This window comes from Sitophilus oryzae, unplaced genomic scaffold (genome assembly GCF_002938485.1).
Source record: "Sitophilus oryzae breed Bouriz unplaced genomic scaffold, Soryzae_2.0 scaffold_41_pilon_pilon, whole genome shotgun sequence".
Taxonomy (NCBI): domain Eukaryota; kingdom Metazoa; phylum Arthropoda; class Insecta; order Coleoptera; family Curculionidae; genus Sitophilus; species Sitophilus oryzae.
In genome coordinates this window covers 5635357-5653873 of record NW_022146996.1, presented here as the reverse complement: position 1 = coordinate 5653873, position 18517 = coordinate 5635357, and the positions used below count along the sequence as shown (strand labels likewise).

At 33.2% G+C, this 18517-nt stretch overlaps 1 protein-coding gene across 1 annotated transcript in view; it reads left to right on the top strand.

Moving 5' to 3' along the window:
* Positions 1–18517, top strand: part of LOC115885804 (breast cancer anti-estrogen resistance protein 1) — a 127346-nt gene that overhangs the window by 85928 nt on the left and 22901 nt on the right. The gene's annotated exons all lie outside the window — the stretch shown is intronic.

The following is an 18517-nucleotide window of genomic DNA, read 5'->3' as shown; positions in this document are numbered from 1 at the left end:
GAAAGAGAGAGATGATATACTTAGTTTACGTTATATAAATATTTGTACATGTTAGTAAGCTAATTTCTGATGCTACGCCATTGGAGAATTTCGCGTGGTGACAACTTGCCTCACTTTCAGCTGCCGTGTTACCTGTCCCTTCTCTTTCCTTGTCTAAGGCTTTATGGTTGAAATATGGCAACCTCGGCCCGCTCGTCGATAGACGACGCGACGGGACGAGTCGGCAGATACCTATAAGTTCATGCGTTCAATAGGCAGTGTTGCCATTCTGTTCCCCTATAAGTAACTATCCAGTTACAACCTGTATATTCCTTGAACTGTGGTTCTGCTTTCCAAGTGGAAACCAACTTAAAGCGGAACTCAAGAACTTGGAAGACTCAATCCGTAACCTGGAATGGGAATCCTCCAACGGTCTAAGACACTCGAAGAAATTTTTCAGAACTTACGAAAAAAATCAAAGATTTTCCTTCATTTAAACAAGAACAATCTTTGGATTGTCACGGGGTTTTTAACACTGTCTCCTCAACGAACACCTCAGTAGATTGAAGCTAATTCAAGCGAATTCAGATTCTGTGGGGAAAATGGGGAAAACACCAGAACACCTCGTCACTGAGTGCGCCGAGACGACAACGACCATTCGTGTGCTATAAACTTTGGTACGACTACCTCTTTAAAGCCGTCTCAGATACTTGCTTTTTTCACAGCCTTGGGACTGTATGATAATAACTCGTTATAGCTCAAGAAAGGGGGACACACAATAGATCTGTAAGGTCGCGGTGATTGACTCCCCTCCCAAACATTCTCCATTCTACTTACCTGACAGCTATAGTTGTTGTGTGTCATTTTAGTACACAGGTAAATTGAAGAACTTGTAAGCTTATTTTGAAACATTTAGATATTATTTTAATATTAAACTATGCAACTATTTGAATAGGGAGTCTAAAACTGAAGGGTAAAATTATAACAAAGGAGGTAAAATTGAAGAGTGGTATTCCCAAAGGGTCTAAGTGCCAAATTCTCCAAAATTCGTTTTTTGTCACAAAATAATTCTATGTTTCATGCTACATGCATTAGAAAAGGTTCTATGTTCCTATCTGCTGTAGAAATATTTGATTTGTTTCTTAATAGATGACTGTCGTGTTTTTTTAACCGGTAATTTTATAAAGACGGGTCTCAGTGCCAAGAACCGTTGTAAGTAATGTCTTAATTCGGTTTTTGTTATTCACTATTTAAAAAGTTAGCCGATTTTTAAAAAAATTAGTGATAATAATGTAAACAATCAAAAGCGGCGTGCCTCCCCAACAAACATTTGAAGTTAAAATTACGTTAAATTAACCACCTGGACTATTATTGACCAACTGAAAATTGGTCGAAATTTCCAAGAATTGACGTTAAAATTCCCAAAGTGGGGAATAAAACTAAAGTAATTTGGAAGTTAAAGACAGGTTAACAGGTTATAATTTCTTGTATGAAATATGGGCTATGAAGTCAAAAATAACCGACCTGAGGTCTTAACATGGTAAAATAGAGGTAAATTTTACTAAAAATAGTCCTAATTTATACTACCTACATTTTAACATGGGAAAGAAAGAGAAAGAATAAGGCAAAGTATTTTTCTTTTTATAACATGTGTATGTAAATGCATTTCCCAATAATGAACCAGGAAGACAAACAAGTGTAGTAATAACTGGCATGGCTGTTTGAACATTGATCCAATATGGATGAAATACCTACATATATGCACTTCCTAGTAAATGCAAATAAGTTATTGGTAAGAAGTGGATTACTGGATTCGCAAGATAATTATGTCTGCGGAGAAAATTTTTCTGTGAGATGTAAATATGATAGGCCCTAAAAAATGATGCGCCATTAAAATTGTATGTATTTTCAACAATTAATTTTAGAATAAATCGTTACTTTCAAGGTTCTATCTAACCTAACTTTTTTTTAGCTAACTTCCTTGGTACACTTTTAAAGTTCTTAATTAGTTAATTTAACTTGTGGTAGGTAGTATTATTCATAAACGTCTGTTTATTTTTCTCAATAGTTTAGAACAATATCACAAAAAATATTTTTTTAAAACAAATTGGATAAGAAAATGGCCGCTAACGGTGTTTTTAACTAATCGTCTATGAAGTTAGGTTTTTCATAATTTTAAAACCTTAGTCCGCTTTCTTTTTGTGAGGTTAAGATTTCTTTAAATTAATAACCTCAAGGGTCAAGATTTCTTGCTTAAGGTATTTTTCCTTCGAGGTGCAAGTTAAAAAATGGGCTATATTAGGTCGAAGCTCATTTCCCGAAGGCCTGACTTTTGGAGTATCACCGGTAAAACAGAAAACTTTTATTTTCTTTGAGTGACAGTTGATAATGATATTTTATGCTAAGTTCGGTAATTACATTGAGTTATAATAAAAGAGGAGATGCTATCACGTGACCAAAGCGGTACCAGGTCGGCCATATTGATGCGACTCTCTTGTCAATTCGTGCTATTGCCGTCTAGCGTAATCCTGTTCTTGATTTTTGCGTTTATTTTGAGTTATTTTGTGTTTTATTTGGACTTATGTGTGTTGTGTGACTATAAACAATCATGGTGTCATGTGCTGTTCGAAGTTGTAGTAGCAGAAACGCCATCGATAGAAAGAAATCGTCAGTAATTACATTTCACAGGTAATGGTAAACCATAGACTTAAAATAAAATATAGACTACACTATTTACATCTCAACGCGGACAAACAACCTTTTTTGTACACATGTTTACTTCTGGGTACAGTCGACCGAGCTTCGACCGAGCCTTCCTCATCCAGCCTATGTTGTCACGTCTTTAATATTATCAATATTTTTTTTTCTTGTTATACACATTGTATATTGAGATATTAATACTACAGTTTAATAAAGTAGGTAATTCCATAGATGTATTAAATAGTCCTTATACTACTAAATTATAAGTGGGATGCTGTTTAATAAGGATAAGTTCTTTACAATATGACAACACCGATTAGAGGCGAGGGAGCCTATTCATTCATTTATTACCTTGTAGTACGTGTCGCACGTGTGCGGTAAAGCTTTGTTGCCGCTATCTCCGGGGGCTGTGTTAACGCATTTTCTTAGCTTGTAGTCTTTAAGTGTTTATTTTACTGACTTTTTCTGTTCAAAAACTATAAGATATGGTTCGCCAGTGCCAAATTTGCAAGAAATTTGACTTAAATAATCCATTTAAGTCTTGAAACGACTTTTGACCGGTAGGCAACTCTCAATTTACCCATTCGGAGTCAGTGGCTATTTAGATAATATTTTAGTAAAATGTAAAATCTGAATTTTTTCTCTTACATTACATTATTTACTTACTTACATTGTAACAAAATCATAATTATAACCCTGTTCATAATTAATAATGTTTTTATTAAAAATATATTCCGGTTTATTCTAAAATTATCTTCAGAATCTAAAATAACATACAAGAATTTTAAAATGATATTACATTATGAAACAATATTTTTTTTAATATACCGGGTCGTCTCAAAAAAGTGGCTCACCCCTATAACTTTTTTATTTTTCAGATAAAAAAAAACAGATTTGTATGTTAGTAGGTATATGACATAAATTAGGATTTATTGACGTATTCAATTGTTTTGGTCTCTTCCTGTTTCACCGAAATGATTACATCTTTTGATTTTTAAAGACACCCTCGGTATATTGCTACTTTATTCGATAAAAAATGACACTCTGAATAGAATGACATATCATATGTCAACTTTTGACATTGTCGCTTAAAAACATATTCTATTTTAAATTTCAATCCAGGGTGCCACGGTGTTGTTAAAAACACTAAGTTTTAATCAAGGAGCCTTGGAAAAATAGTTTTGATCGTCTAATAGGTTTCGTGTCTTGTCTAGGCTGGTTAAAAGATGTACAAATCGTATTTTTAATCATACATATGTCAATTTTTTCAAATGAAACAAGGGTGACTCATTAGCATATCTGGAAAAAGCATTTTTTTTATGAATATATTGATACCACACACTTGGTATTTCGAGTCAAATTGTCGTTATGAACCGCGTGTTACAATTACAATTAAACCATATGCGAAAATGTCAAAAGTTGACATATTATATGTAATTCTATTCAGAGTGTCATTTTCTATCGAATGAAGTAGAAATATACCGAGGGTGCCGTTTAAAAATTAAAAGTTATAGTCATTTCCGGTGAAACAGGAAGTGACCAAAAACAATTGAATGCGTCAATCAATCCTAATTTATGTCATATACTAACATGCTAAATCTTCTTGTTTTTATTTGAAAATATAAAAAAATTATGAGGATGAGCCACTTTTTGGGACGCACCCGGTATAATAAAGACAGTACCGAGTTAAATAAATGTAGTTTTCATTTTATCCACTTCCTATCATCTTCCTTGCTTTAATGGAACAGATTTATGTTTTCTCTAATTTACATAAGACATCACTTAACCAGAAAAAAATTACAACAATCATTTTTTTTCTCTCCCTGTCGCCGATTCTATTATATCTGTGGAATAAATCCTGTTTTGATTAATATTAGGGGTTGTAAATGTTTGACTAAAATTAATAATTTATTAATCATTTCAAAAATTACATAATTTCGATTATAAAATTTCTTCTATAACGTGTATTTTATTATTTTTATCCTTTTTGGACTCTAAGACGTTTTTTCTAAACTTTTATTTAAAAAACCTGTCCTAAATCTTAATAAAATATATAAAAGTTTAAATACGATATATTTTTAATTTAATTATAGCTTCAGTAAAATAAAAAATTACCCGGCTATGAGACGGAGAGTTCAGGTGTACTTGAGAAACGAAAGACAGTGTTGTGTTTCTCGGCAGAGTCGTCAGGGAACGATCGTTACGACAGAGACAACCTATCTATCGCTCGTGTCGCACTCGTTATAACCTAAAACAATAACACAACAATAACAAGATATTGTCTGACCGCATGTTCCAGCTATTTATGAATGAGATGCTCAGTCTATATTTTATTTTAAGTCTATGTGGTAAACAAGATGCAGGGCCGAACTCTGAGTATTTTATTATCTTTAATATACCATTTTATAAATTAAATCCCAATTTTTATTAATATATATGTCTTTCTAGGAGGATTTGCGGTACCGGATTTGTAATTAAAATTACGTTTCAATTTGACAATAAATTATAAAATACACATTACATAGAAAATGGTTAATAAAACAAATAAATCATAATCATATGAATTAAAAAGGCAATGTTTATGCAGTGTTGTGTGTGTTAATATACTATTGTGTGTGTTAATATACTATAGTGCTATTATACAGTGTGACCCATTTATTTTAGGTTCACTCTGAAAAAAAGTTTATTAATTGTGCAATATGTCTCGGGTTGTTTTTACATGAAAAACTTTATCTACTTAGCAAAAATAGCCTTGTTCTAAAAATATTCTAGGCATACTTTCCAGTTTTCGTGGGTAAGTAGTTAAAGTGCATTAGGGCTTTTTTTAATCTGTGTATATAATCCAAACCAAACCACTCGATTCAGCATAACTTTAAAGGGCTTACCTATACCAAATTTGACCAAAAAATCTCTGGTGTGATTTGTTAAAATCTTGCTCCTAAAACTGGTAAGTAGACGTTGAATGTTTTTAGAACAGGGTTATTTTTGTTAAAATAATAAATTGGTTTAAATTTTTATTATTTTTTTTATTTATATGTTATTATTATTTATATGTTTAAAGTTTTAAATTAGTATCACACAGTTTTGATCAATCATTTCTAGATAATCACAGAACATTATTAATAAAAAGTATAATAGAAAGATATTTAAATATTTGAATGATATACCTCAGTAAAAATATATTAAACAATCTTGTAAGTGAAAGACATCAAAGCAATAAACTTATTTTATTTAAAGGGCAATAACTTTCATATTTTTTCTAATGTGTATCATAATATTTTATAATAATCTATTTGTAATAAATAAAGTTGCATTTTTCGTAATTTTATTTTTAGTTTCATTTTTCCCATAGGTATATATCATCAACTTCAACAAAAGTCAATTAAGGTAAGTTATTTTTTATTTTATTTTTTTAAAACTATAATATGATACATTTTATCTTTAAAATACATACTAGAAAAAATAATAATATTAAATAAAATATTATATTTTATTTAGGTAGGTATTTTATTTAACAAATTTTGGGTATAAGAAATATTTTTTTTTCACTATTATAAATAAATAATTAATTTCAAAAATAAAAAAAAATAATAACTAAAAAATAAAAAACATTAATTTATTTAAATTTTAAAGGAATATTTTAAAAAAATGCAAATTTGCTGAGTCCAACACTGATATCGCCGCCATATTGATGCTACTTTAACCTCCGCCCAGTGAAACCGTTATTCTTGGCTAGTCGTATATGGGAATAGCATCTCCTCCTTTATTATAACTCAATGGGTAATTACATCTTCGATTAATCCGATTAACTTTTCACAGTAATCATGTGTCTTAAAATGAGAATATTTATTGAGAGTCACGTGACATGTCAAATTTTTATCCTTTTGCTAGCCGATGCAATTACCGAACTGGCCTTAACTAGAACACTAGCTAACTAGAAAACCAAATTAGTTTTCTTTGCTTATTATTTTTAAAAGTGTTGTGTTTTGGGATTGTGAGTGTTATTATAGAGGACTTTTTGTTTTTATTGCACATAATGGACACGTTTAAGATTGTGTCGGTAATAAAAAAGAAACGCATTGAATATTCTGTCGTTCCCCACCAGTGGGAACTAGGTAATGTGCTATGACGTAATAATCCATCGAAAACTAATTTAAACGGAAATCACCCCGAGGAAATTAAAAAAGGTAATTTTTAACCTGGCGTATGTCTGACTTTCTTCCAAGTCAAAAAACTTACTTGACTAAATTACTTTTACCTTTGAAGCATAATAGCGACTTATGAGGTCGAAATAAATTAAATTTTCAACCAAATTTAAACTCCTCCAAATAAGGTCCCATTTAAAGTTATTAACAACTAAATTTTAACCTAACTTGAAAACCAAACAATGCCTTCGACCCCCGAGACAAATTTGAAGTTATAATAAAGTAACATTTGACCTACTTTAAGTCCCTGTAGTCTTAATGCCCTCAATAGGTTATCAGTAACGAGATTTTAACAATGCCAGCTAACTCCAACGTTGCTACTTTTCAAAGGCATAATTTTAGGTTATTATTAACTAGTTTACGACCTCATTTTTAGATTTCTCGCACTTTATTCCCTACAAGAAATTTATTAAGTTAAATATAGGTAAAATTCAACCAAATAGTGGTTAATTTTCCGTGGTCAATGGTTTTTTCTCCTTCCTATGCTACTTGGGTCAAATCAAAATAAAAGGAATATTCCAATTACGATTTTTTAAGACGCAAAAATCAACTATATCTTGTTTTACGTAGATACTATGTAAATGGAAATATGAATTGAATGGTTAGAACAAAAAATTAGCAATCTATCAATGGTTAGAACAAAAAAAAAGTTCAATGATATGAAAAATTGGATCTTTTGTAACGGTTTTAAAACGAGGAAGATCTTTAAATGAGCTTAAAACAAGACCTTTGCCTGCAACTTAAATGCAAAAGCCGCATATTAAAAGAAAAGGAAAAAAATGCAAGACATTTTGGACTACATACCACTTGTTTTTATCCCATTTTATGTGGACATAATCAAAAATGTCAATTAAGAAGATGCAGAATAAACTTTTAAACTAGATTGCTGGTTTCTCATAGACCCGCCTTTTACACTGAAGCCCAACATCGTCATGGCGCCTTCTAGAAATGTTGTTTTTTCCTTTGTGTTTTTGAATTCATTCCTCTTTAATAAAATTCTTATTTAGTTTATAAAACTGTAGTAAAGTTGCTTTAATAAATAAATTTATACAATTTTTTTGCTTCATTTGACATTGTTAAGTCTAAATATATTCGTTTTTCTTAATTTTCTCGCTTTTAATCACGCTTCAATTATGATCAGTTTCGCAATTTTATGTCCAATTATTCCAAAAAGAAAAAAAAAAGGAAAAAATTTATTCCAAATTTTCAATTCCAAATTATTCCAAAAGAAATCCACGAAAAAGTACAAAATTCCGAATTCTTTCGAAGAAATTCGGAAAACACTAAATACATTGTACATTTTTTCGAAGACATTCGCAAAACACAAAACGATTGTGAAATCATTGTTACTGTTCCTGTATTTAGAGGTTAATTTTTTTGAAGAGAATTTGAAGAAAATAAATACCACTTCATCGTTGTTCCTTCTTTTTATCGGTTGGTGTAAACGATTTTACAATACTTCGATTTTTTTTCGAACATATTCGGAAATATTCGCGTTATTTTAATTTGCACGACTTTGTTATAATTTGACCTCCGTTGTATCTCTTAAGGTTTCCCAAACTCCAATATTCACTCTCGAATATGGAACACCCTGTATATATTGAGCCACTAGTGTCTCGTAGCTAAATATAGACCTACTATCTGCTAACAGCGACATCAGGTCTGTATGAAAAGATACAAAATCAATATAACGCGGGCTGAAAATGGAACTGTGAGTTGAATTCTAGGGGCTCGCGCTTTGGTCACTATGGAAACTGCCAAAGCACAGAAAATGATCAAAAATAGAATTTTCCGCAAACATGTTCCGGGTTTTGCCGGATATTACAGGGCGCAAACTGAAAACTTAATAATGAAAACTTTTTTTTTTAATCTATATCCATGTCTTTCTTATGTATGTTGATAAGAGGATTGTTATAATATGTAGAAAACATTAATATCAAAAGAATGAATATGAATGATGTATCAAATTACATCAATGCTCGGTGTCCTATATAAGAATGTACCTACATGCACACTATAGAAAATTTGTAAACTAGAAGAGCTAAAAGATGATTAAATTAGAAAAAAATTTCATCTTGCTGAACCCTATAACGTCATGGATCGCAATCTGAAGAAAATCGATTACTTCCGAAGATATTCGGAAGAAAACGAGTTCTTTCTATTTCGATTTATTGATTGACTCTATTTGAACAGATATGACAGTTGCCAATACAATTTTCCTCACAAATACAATCATATAAAGCACACTTCAAGAAATTTATAATAAAGAACATTCCACTAAGAGGTAGTGAGTTGGAGAGAGTTGTGTATGTGAATCTGCGATACATAATTGCAATTGGGAGGTCATAGGGTATTAAAAAAGTAAAAAAATTAAGGTCCGTGTTTAAAAAACTAAGTTGATGATGGTTGCTAATAATCGAAACGTCAGATTGAAAATCTAATAACAACTTGTAAGGTGGCAAAAGTAGCATTGGGAATGTGAAATTTTGGTTGTTATATCATTCAACTAGAACCAGAAAAAATAAGAACGAAATTGGAAAAATAAATTTGGTTTATTCCAAATATCTTCGAAAGTTTGGGATTTTTAGATTTCGAAACATAACGTTGGAGTGTTCAGCATGGCGTAAATTTTCTGTAATTCAATCACTATCTTTGTATCTCTATGAGATACTGTATATCATCCTCATCATCGTCATCATCACGTCATTTTCAGCTTATTCAACCATTTCCAATTATGGTGTAGCTTTCCTCACATATTTAGATACTCACTTGGTTGTCGGGCCCATTGTTGTCTATTCGGGCCCAAGGTTTGTTCTTCTTCTAGGTTTCTTAGTTCCTCGTGAGTACCATGCTGTAATTTTTGTGGTCCATCTGTTTTGTCCGTCCTTCTTGCCAGGTGTCCTGCCCATTGCCACTTGAGGGATTTGATTCTGTGCATGACATCTATTACCTGAGTCTTTTGTCGTATCCACTCTATTCTTTTACGGTCCCTTTTGGTTATTCCCAGCATATTTCGTTCCATTGAGCATTGTGCGACTTGCAGTTTCGTTATAATGTCCGTTTTAAGTGTCCAGGTTTCGCATGCATAGCACTGGTCGAATGTTTTCTTCTTTATATCGTTTTATACACAATTGGTGTATGAATTTTCATGAAGTACTTCTTAAGGTACCGATTTGCTGGGAATGTTGGCGTCCATCATCGCGATCCGGACTTTGTTCTCAGCTAGAGATGAGCGAGGATAGCCTTGGTTTTGCACAAAAAACAAGACCAAGACTGACCAATTATGATCATCACTTCTAGGTCTTTTTTCACCGTCCTCAAAACCTCGACATTTGTCGCTTTTGCCGTCCAAGGGATTTTCAGGATTCTCTTGGTTGTTGTTTCATTGAGTGTCCACGATTCTGCACCATATACATAGGAGAAGGGAATAGACATAACACCGTAGGAGTGTTATTGTTTGTTAACAGTCAGGTTATGACTTTTGAACAAGAAGAATGTTAATATAATTAAAACCTACTATTAATATCCCCTGTACATATAATAGGCAATGTCGATTCATTATCAGTCTCTCCCATTCCTCCACTTCTCCAACCCCTCTCCCCAATTTGCAGCTACCGCCAGCACTTTAGTTAGCCCCAAATCGACCCGGGATTTTGCTCGCAAAAGAGGGGTGTGTACGTATAATGCATTGTTGTCAGGTTTTCGGAATTTGAATTTAAATGAATATTTTTTCCATTTTTCATGACTTACTAAAGACGAGATATGGATACTTTATAGGACTGCTAAGGGAGAATGAACTGAAAATGGCTCCAAAGAAAGTACTAACTGTTTTTCGGTATCCTGTCTTTATGCGACAATCGTGCATTGATCCTAAACGATTATCGAAACTAAAACCATTACAAGAAACTTCTATCTAGCGTCATTACTTAACAAACTAAAGACAGACATCCTAGCAAAACGGTTACAACGGTATAAGATGAACATTTTTTCACAAATAAGGCGCCACCTCACACCTCTGCGGTTAGCATGGCAAAAATTCACGAATTACTAGTTGTTATAAGCTCCTACAGACCTGTTTTATTCAGGATTAAAGTAGCGTTCGCAGAACAAAGTTTTTGGCGATCTTGGATGCAATCACTTTGGTAAACAACTATTTTGCTGTCAGAGACTCTCAGAAAAACACTAATTGATTGGGTTGTTGAATTGAGAGAAGTGTGGCTTCGTCAGCAGCGGCTCAGCGGGTAAAGCAAAATTTCACATTCATTGTTACAATAAGCTTGTCCAGGTAGTACTTGATAGCCATAAGTTCTGTTAAGATACCTGCTATAATCTCCACTTTATTCCTGGTAAACATCAGCAGTTGCTTTGTAGTTTTAGAATTAGGTCCTTGGATAAAGTCATTGCTGTGCCTGTGCCCCTGTCTGTATCTCCAGTGGACATTCTGCTTTTCTCAGATCCAGTGTTTAACTACGGGTATTGCATTGGGGTAATCTCAGTGCTGGCTCTGGACCAAGATAGGATTCCGATGATGTTTGACTTGGTGTGCTACGTATAGAGCAGACCAGGATAGGATAGAGCAGGCCCGCTCTCGTGCTACGGACCTATTATAGATTAGATTCCTAGAGGTGGCTATCGCCCTGATCAACTGTGACCTTCTCAGATCCACCGTGGTTCTCTTCTGATCCTTAGGTTACATCTTCCAGCCCTATCCTTTTCACAAAGTCCAGCCACTTGGAGCCTGAACCCTCCATTTAGCTCCCTGGCAATAGTCTATCATTGCCTATCACCGATAACCATAAGATGTGTTCTGTAGTTTCTTCTTCAGATTGGCAGAACCTAAACATGGCTTCGTTCGTCAATACCATTAGCTTCAGATGCCTATTCAGCTTATAATACCCTGTTAGTAGACCCACTATAGCTTTGACTGTCTTTCTGTCTTTGCTTATCAGGTCTGCCGTGAATTTTGCCGAATATTCTCCCTGTCCTGGCTTAACTTCCAAATACTCAGTAATTCAACATCCAAGATTCAACTTTTTTTTTACAACTGAATTTAACTACTTGTTCTATGTGTGGATAAAGCAATAGCGTAACACGGCCCCTGGTTGGAAATATTGGCAGACGATATGTTGGCTATGTTGTCGCATTTTCGTTTTTTACTATACCTTTCAAAGAAGCGACCATGGTGACCATTGTGGAGAGCAATCGTAAGTCTAGGAACTAAATTCTTTGAAAATTATCTATGGGTAAAAATATTTTGCCTGGCTTGGCAACGCCGGTTTGGAGGGTTTGGAGGGTTTTTAGGAAGGAGAACGGGGGGTAGCGAAATGGAGAGAGAGCAAACAAGGGAGGGGAAAAGGGCCGTAGTTGCATCGGTTTTGACCTTGCTCCTGCTCTGTCTCGATCACCGGCACCCTCTCCCGGCTTTCTCCATTTTCATCCCAGCATCTCTAGCGGCTGGTACGCGTCACACCTGTCACTACAAAACGTTCAACACTAAGTAACACTTCAATTTTCTGCATAAATACATAACAAAAATGTGATTCGTTGAAAATACCCTAAAACAATCAAAAAATAAATTGAAGAAAACATGTCGTAAAAAATAGTGAACTTAAAATGAAATAATCCGGGGTTTCGTTTTTATGTACTGTAATAAATAAAGTGTTTTGTTGAAAAAAAATCCTGAAATTATCAATGTAAGTGTAAATTTTCCTTATTTATTTTGTATTTTTTAAATTAATTTATTTCTTCTTTTTTTTTAATTTGTGCTTTATAAATTTCATGTTGTTTGTCTTAGTATTAAATTACTAGTTTTAGTATTATTGATTTCATTAAAAAATTTGTTAGTTGCCTATATTTTTGTTTTTAAATATAAGAAATGGTAGTTTAATACAATAATATATTTCGTGTGATATTTTTATCATTTGGAATTAATTTTCCATTCAGTTAAATTAAATTAATTTGGATAAACAAATCTAATTTAACTGAATGAATTAGATAAAAATTTCCGCAACAAATTATCAATAATTTCATACAACTTTGGATATTCAAGGAAATTTAGCAGTCATATTGATTTAAAAACGAATTACAGTTAAAATGTGTTTTTCATTATGCTTCTGGTATTCATATTATATCTATACAGGCTCTCAAATCAATAATTTAGCTATTGTACTGGAAATTTCCAGACTGCGTTTCTGGTGCATCGGCGCACGCGTGTTACTGAGCTCACGTATGCAATGCTTATATCGATCGCAGCACTGACCTATTTTTAGGGCGGTCCTTTGATGGGGATTTGCTGCGTAGTTTGCGCAACAGTTTGGTGGAGACGTAGTAATGTCGCCATTGAAATTTTTATGAAGTAATTTTATGGTAATGTATACGCCAAAGGTTTTTATGTCACGTTATAGAACACAATATGAAATAAAAATAATAATTTGTATTTGCAAAATTAAACAATCATATCATAAATTACTTCGACATACAGGGTCCTGCAACAGTGCGGCAGGCATCTGTAGCTTCTAGAATAAAAAACTTAGAATTACATCATAATTTAAGATTATATAAAGTGATCAGAAAGGAGGACAAAAATGCAATTATATATAGGCTGTTCCTTTAAAAAAATCATCCCGATTCACTCACACTTTTTTGAGTCACTATGTAGAAGTTAAAATATTTTCCTGAAATAAGTTCTAGTACATATTTTAGATATACACTTAAACAAATGTTAATTTTTTAACTCTCCATCAAATAAAAAATAATATATAGGGTGTTCCATTTAAAAAAGAATCCGGGAAATCTAATCGTAAAAACAACTTAACATTTTTAAATATTTTAATCGTTACGATTTCACATATCTACTAAACCGACACTTTTCGAAAGTACCATTTCTATCTGGTCAAGTTTTTCGTTTTTGGCGCACTCGTCGATGTGATTTCTTTTGGTATGATTACGTGTGCTTTATGAATATAAGTTTGTCCAACGATCGATCCATTACAGTGACTGTTGTGCCATTTTAATTTATAATAAATTGTATTTTCTGTCATTTTTTGAATGCCATCTGTTGGAATTTTGTTGACTCGTTGGTCGGTCAGGCTTTAGTTTATGCTAATTGTATATGCAACGGGTAAATTGCATGGTTTCGAAGTACCGGTATAATATTTAATTTTATCAATAAAATTAAACATTTAATAATGCCAAAACGAAAGTGTATAGTAACTAACGAAAATGCCCAAAGTTTTCTCTTTATTAAAAAAAAATAAGCCAGTTCTAATGTCATTTGTAACGTAATTATGTGGAAATTTTACTATTGGTTAAAAAGGCAAAAGAAAGATTATATACTTAACACTTTTGCAACTGCCCTTAATTTCCTCTTATACTATTATAAATAATATAAGTTTGTTCGGTCTATCCAATGAGTCAGGAATTAATTTCATTAGACGACATCCAAACAATGATAGAAAATACAATTTACTTGTGAATTTTAATGACAGACGACAACTCCCACTGCCAAGAATTATTTTGTTCGACAAAGTCGGGATTTTGTCCGAATTTATGAGATCACTTGTCCGGAATTTTCCAAAACTTGTTTGGAAACCCTACTTGTCCTAAGAATTAATTTCCAGTATCTTTTATTATTATAGGTACAAAATATATCAATATCCTAGTCAACACAGTAATAATTTGATATATTAAATAAAAACAATTGGCGCCGGGAGGCACGTATAGCCGCCCATAATTGATATTTTTTTTATCTCAAAAACTGCGACTTTGACTGATTAGATGTTATTACAAATTTTGTTGCAAATATTATTCCTAATCTTAAATTGAAAACCGCGTTTCGCTAGCTACTGTAATTTTGGAGTTACGATTTTTTTTAAATTTTTAATCCCCTCCCATACCCCATTACCAACCCCCCACCCCCAACAAAAATTAATGGCCAGATTCTCGGGTGCCACAGTATTTTTGTGCCAAATTTGGTTAAAATCGGTTTGGCAATTTTTGAGTTATCGTGTTACAGACGGACAGACAGACAGACACCATGAAAATATTTTGTATTTAAGTCATTTATAACCCAAATAACCTATTTTGAGTGAAATTAAAAAAAACTTTTTTTGCCGATCTTAATAGCCTACCATACCTATCGGCTAAAAAAATAAAAATAGCGATGGACCTATTTATTCAATTTCATTCATAGAATCAATTCATTAATAGAAGCACTGATCTACACATAGTGACATAAAGTTTGAAATAAATTCATTTTCTCAAACTGGGATTTTAGTAAAAAATAAATGCTCGAACACGTCGATCTATTTTTTAAAAGGAGCACATTTTACGCATCCTGCCTTGCCTCTAGCTTCACCCCCCGAGCGAGGGTCAGTGGGGGTAGTTTTTGTAATGGGAAGGGGAGTCGAGAGATAACTTATTTTAAAGGTCTCTTTCTCCAGATTATAGTCCTAGAATTTGAAGTTGCTAGTGTCATAGTTTGTTAACATGACAGCTTGTCAAAATTCCTAATTTTATTAGTTTTGTCAAGCTGCCATATTAACAGAAATTACGGTAGCAACTTCAAACTTTGTTCATGATATCATGATATAAGTAGGCATATTAATATATTACCTTGCCTCTAGCTTCACCCCTAGTTTTTGCAATAGGAAGGGGGGTCGAGTGATACCTTATTTTAACGGTCTCTCGCTAGAGATTATAACCCTAGAGTTTGAAGTTGCTACCATAATTTCTGTTAACATGGCAGCTTGACAAAACTAACAATATTAGGAATTTTGACGAGCCGTCATGTTAACAAAGATGGCACTAGGAACTTCAAACTCTAGGACTATAATCTGGAGCGAGAGACCTTTAAAATAAAGTATCATTCGACCCCCCTTCTCATTACCAAAACTAGGCCACTCACCCCCACTCAGGGGGTGAAGCTGGAGGCAAGGTAATATGCCTAAAATGTGCCCCTTTTATAAAATAGATCGGCGCGTTTGAGCATTTTTTTAATAAAATCCCAGTTCAAGAAAATGAATTTATTCCATACTTTATGTACACACTGTAGATGATCTCATTAAAATGTTAAATGGAATACCACCATGACCTTTATTTGTTGCTTAGGCAAATTTGCATTCAAGTAAAGAGCAACTCTGAAATATTTCTTTGTCTAAATTTAACCCAATGGCTTAACCAAGAGAAATTCATTATCAACAATATATTATTTGTACTTCTATCAAACCACCTAAATAGGCTTTTTAAAAGCACTTTGTATTAGTAAGTTAAAAAAAGACTGATGCTTTTTATTTATAGAAATAAAATGCCCCAACCTTTCTCTTAACATTAAATTTTAATTTAATAGAATCAGCACTTTGGAATAGACGAATTCATTAAAAATGGAGTTCCAACATGCTTCTTATTTGTTGATTAAAAAAAATATGTGTTCCAGAAAACAACCACCAAGAATATTTTCCGACATCTAAATTTAACCTCGTTAAAACTTATTTTCAGTGTGTTATTCTTATCGAAAAGATAAATCAATACTCTAGTCAAGTTGATATGTTTATCGTATCAGGCCACTTTAAATTGTAGACTCTCCAAGAGACTTTTTATTACTAAGTTAAAAAGATCGATGGCCCTATTTATACAAATAGGCTACTTTCGTCTTTGCATCTGATTTAATAGAAGCTCCACTCGAAATAGACGGGCTCATTAAAAATGGAATTCCAACAGGAGTTTTTCTATCGAAGCCAGTAAGTTATGCATCGACTAAAAGGTCCACAGTGGTTCGAAATAAAACACCAGTAACTCGTTGTCATCTTAGCCGTTTAACGTGCCTGTTTACAGCAACACCACGGGTCCAAAAATAGTCGAAAACTAATAAGTTTAGAACAAGAATAAGCATCTTCGAGATCACGACGTGTTTTCGATACTCTTACCAGTGACGGCGAAGCGTATGGATCTGGGGGCACGGTAGGGCCTCCGACAAGTCGAGCACAGCCGTACCATCCTTTTCTCGAAGGTATTATCGGCACTTTTGACCACCATGTAACTTCGTTGTGGATAAAGCAAGAATATTAATTTTCACTACACCTGAAGACATACTATAGCTGGCTAGGTTATCAAAATATCTAGTAATTATCCCTCATAGTTTTTGAATTATCGCTTGTCAAATTTCTTTAATTTCGACATTGACTCACTGACAGATCATCAAAATTCTAGTACCTTAAAATTTAGATGACTAGATCTAGATGTCTCTAGACATCTCTAGATGTGCCACAAACTCCAAATTTATAATTTTCGGTAGCTTTAAGCTTATAATCAAAGGAAAAATTGAAAACTCTCGAAACATCCTTATGGATTAAAAGTTAGCTGTTTAGCCGCTACCGGTAACTGGCTGTCCAGTCGAGAAAAAGGTAGAAAACTAGAATTAATCGGAGCGGTCTCTTCTGATTTTATTTATATATCAATCTACCAACAATAATTCAAGGATTATGATTTTTTCTAGTCAGACCATAACTTGTAATGAAGTCCCTATTTATTTTTTAGTTTAATATGTTAAATGCTAGGCAAAAGTATTCCGCTAGTGCACCGGGAGACCCGAGTTCGAGGCTGCCTCGGGGCATAATTTTTTTTTATTTTATTTTCGTTAATATTCTGATTGTAAAATATTAAATACCTACATATCTTCAACAATAATTCAAGGATTATGAATTTTTTCTAGTCAAACTTCTTTAACTTCGCCAGGGATTCACTCGCCGTCATCAAAATTCTAAAGTACTTTTAGATGTGCCACAAACTACAAATTTTGAATTTTAGGTAGCTTTAAGCTTATAATGGAAGAAAAAAATGAAAAACCTCGAAATATCCTTATGGCTCAAAAGTTAGCTGTCTAGTCGCTAGTGGTAACCGACTTTCCGGTGTTGGCAATAGGACCGGTGATGGGATTGATAAAGATGACTAATATTCATACTCACAATTTATAACAAAATTGTTGAATAGGTGCTTAAAGAGAGAATAAATAAAATAAACTAACTAAACTAACTTTTATAGTGGAGGAATTGTGTTGCGGGACTTGGCATTTTTTTACATTCTATATTTTTGATGGGATTGATATTTTGTGAATTGATAGATTGTTTCAGTAGGGTGTCAATTGAAATTCTGTAGAAAAAATCTGTGGGTGACAATATTTTAAAACTAGTAAAACAAGTTTCTATGAGTATATGATTTGTTAAATTGGCGTCAGTCAGGGAGCATAAGTTCTGAGAAAAGTCACTTTACATCAGTCACTGACTGATACCTTTATATATGAAACCCCGAATATTTTGCGCGCTATAATAACTTCATGAATGTCAGGACAGAGGTCCTTTTAATAATAAACTGTACTACGATTAATGTAGGATTGAAAATGGCTGAATGGTGACTGATGCCCATTTAACACATCAGGATTCATATACAGGGTGTCTCAAATTTGGATCTCGTATTATACAAACGTTGTCAGGATAAAAAATTATGACGAACATTAAACCTCAATATCTAGGTCATTTATCCAGTCGATTGCTGATGGAGAGGCTTTCATGGAAAGCTCTAATTGGGCATTCGTTTAGAATGTGGCCCATTGTGTGCGTTCAAGCCCCGCAATCGCATTC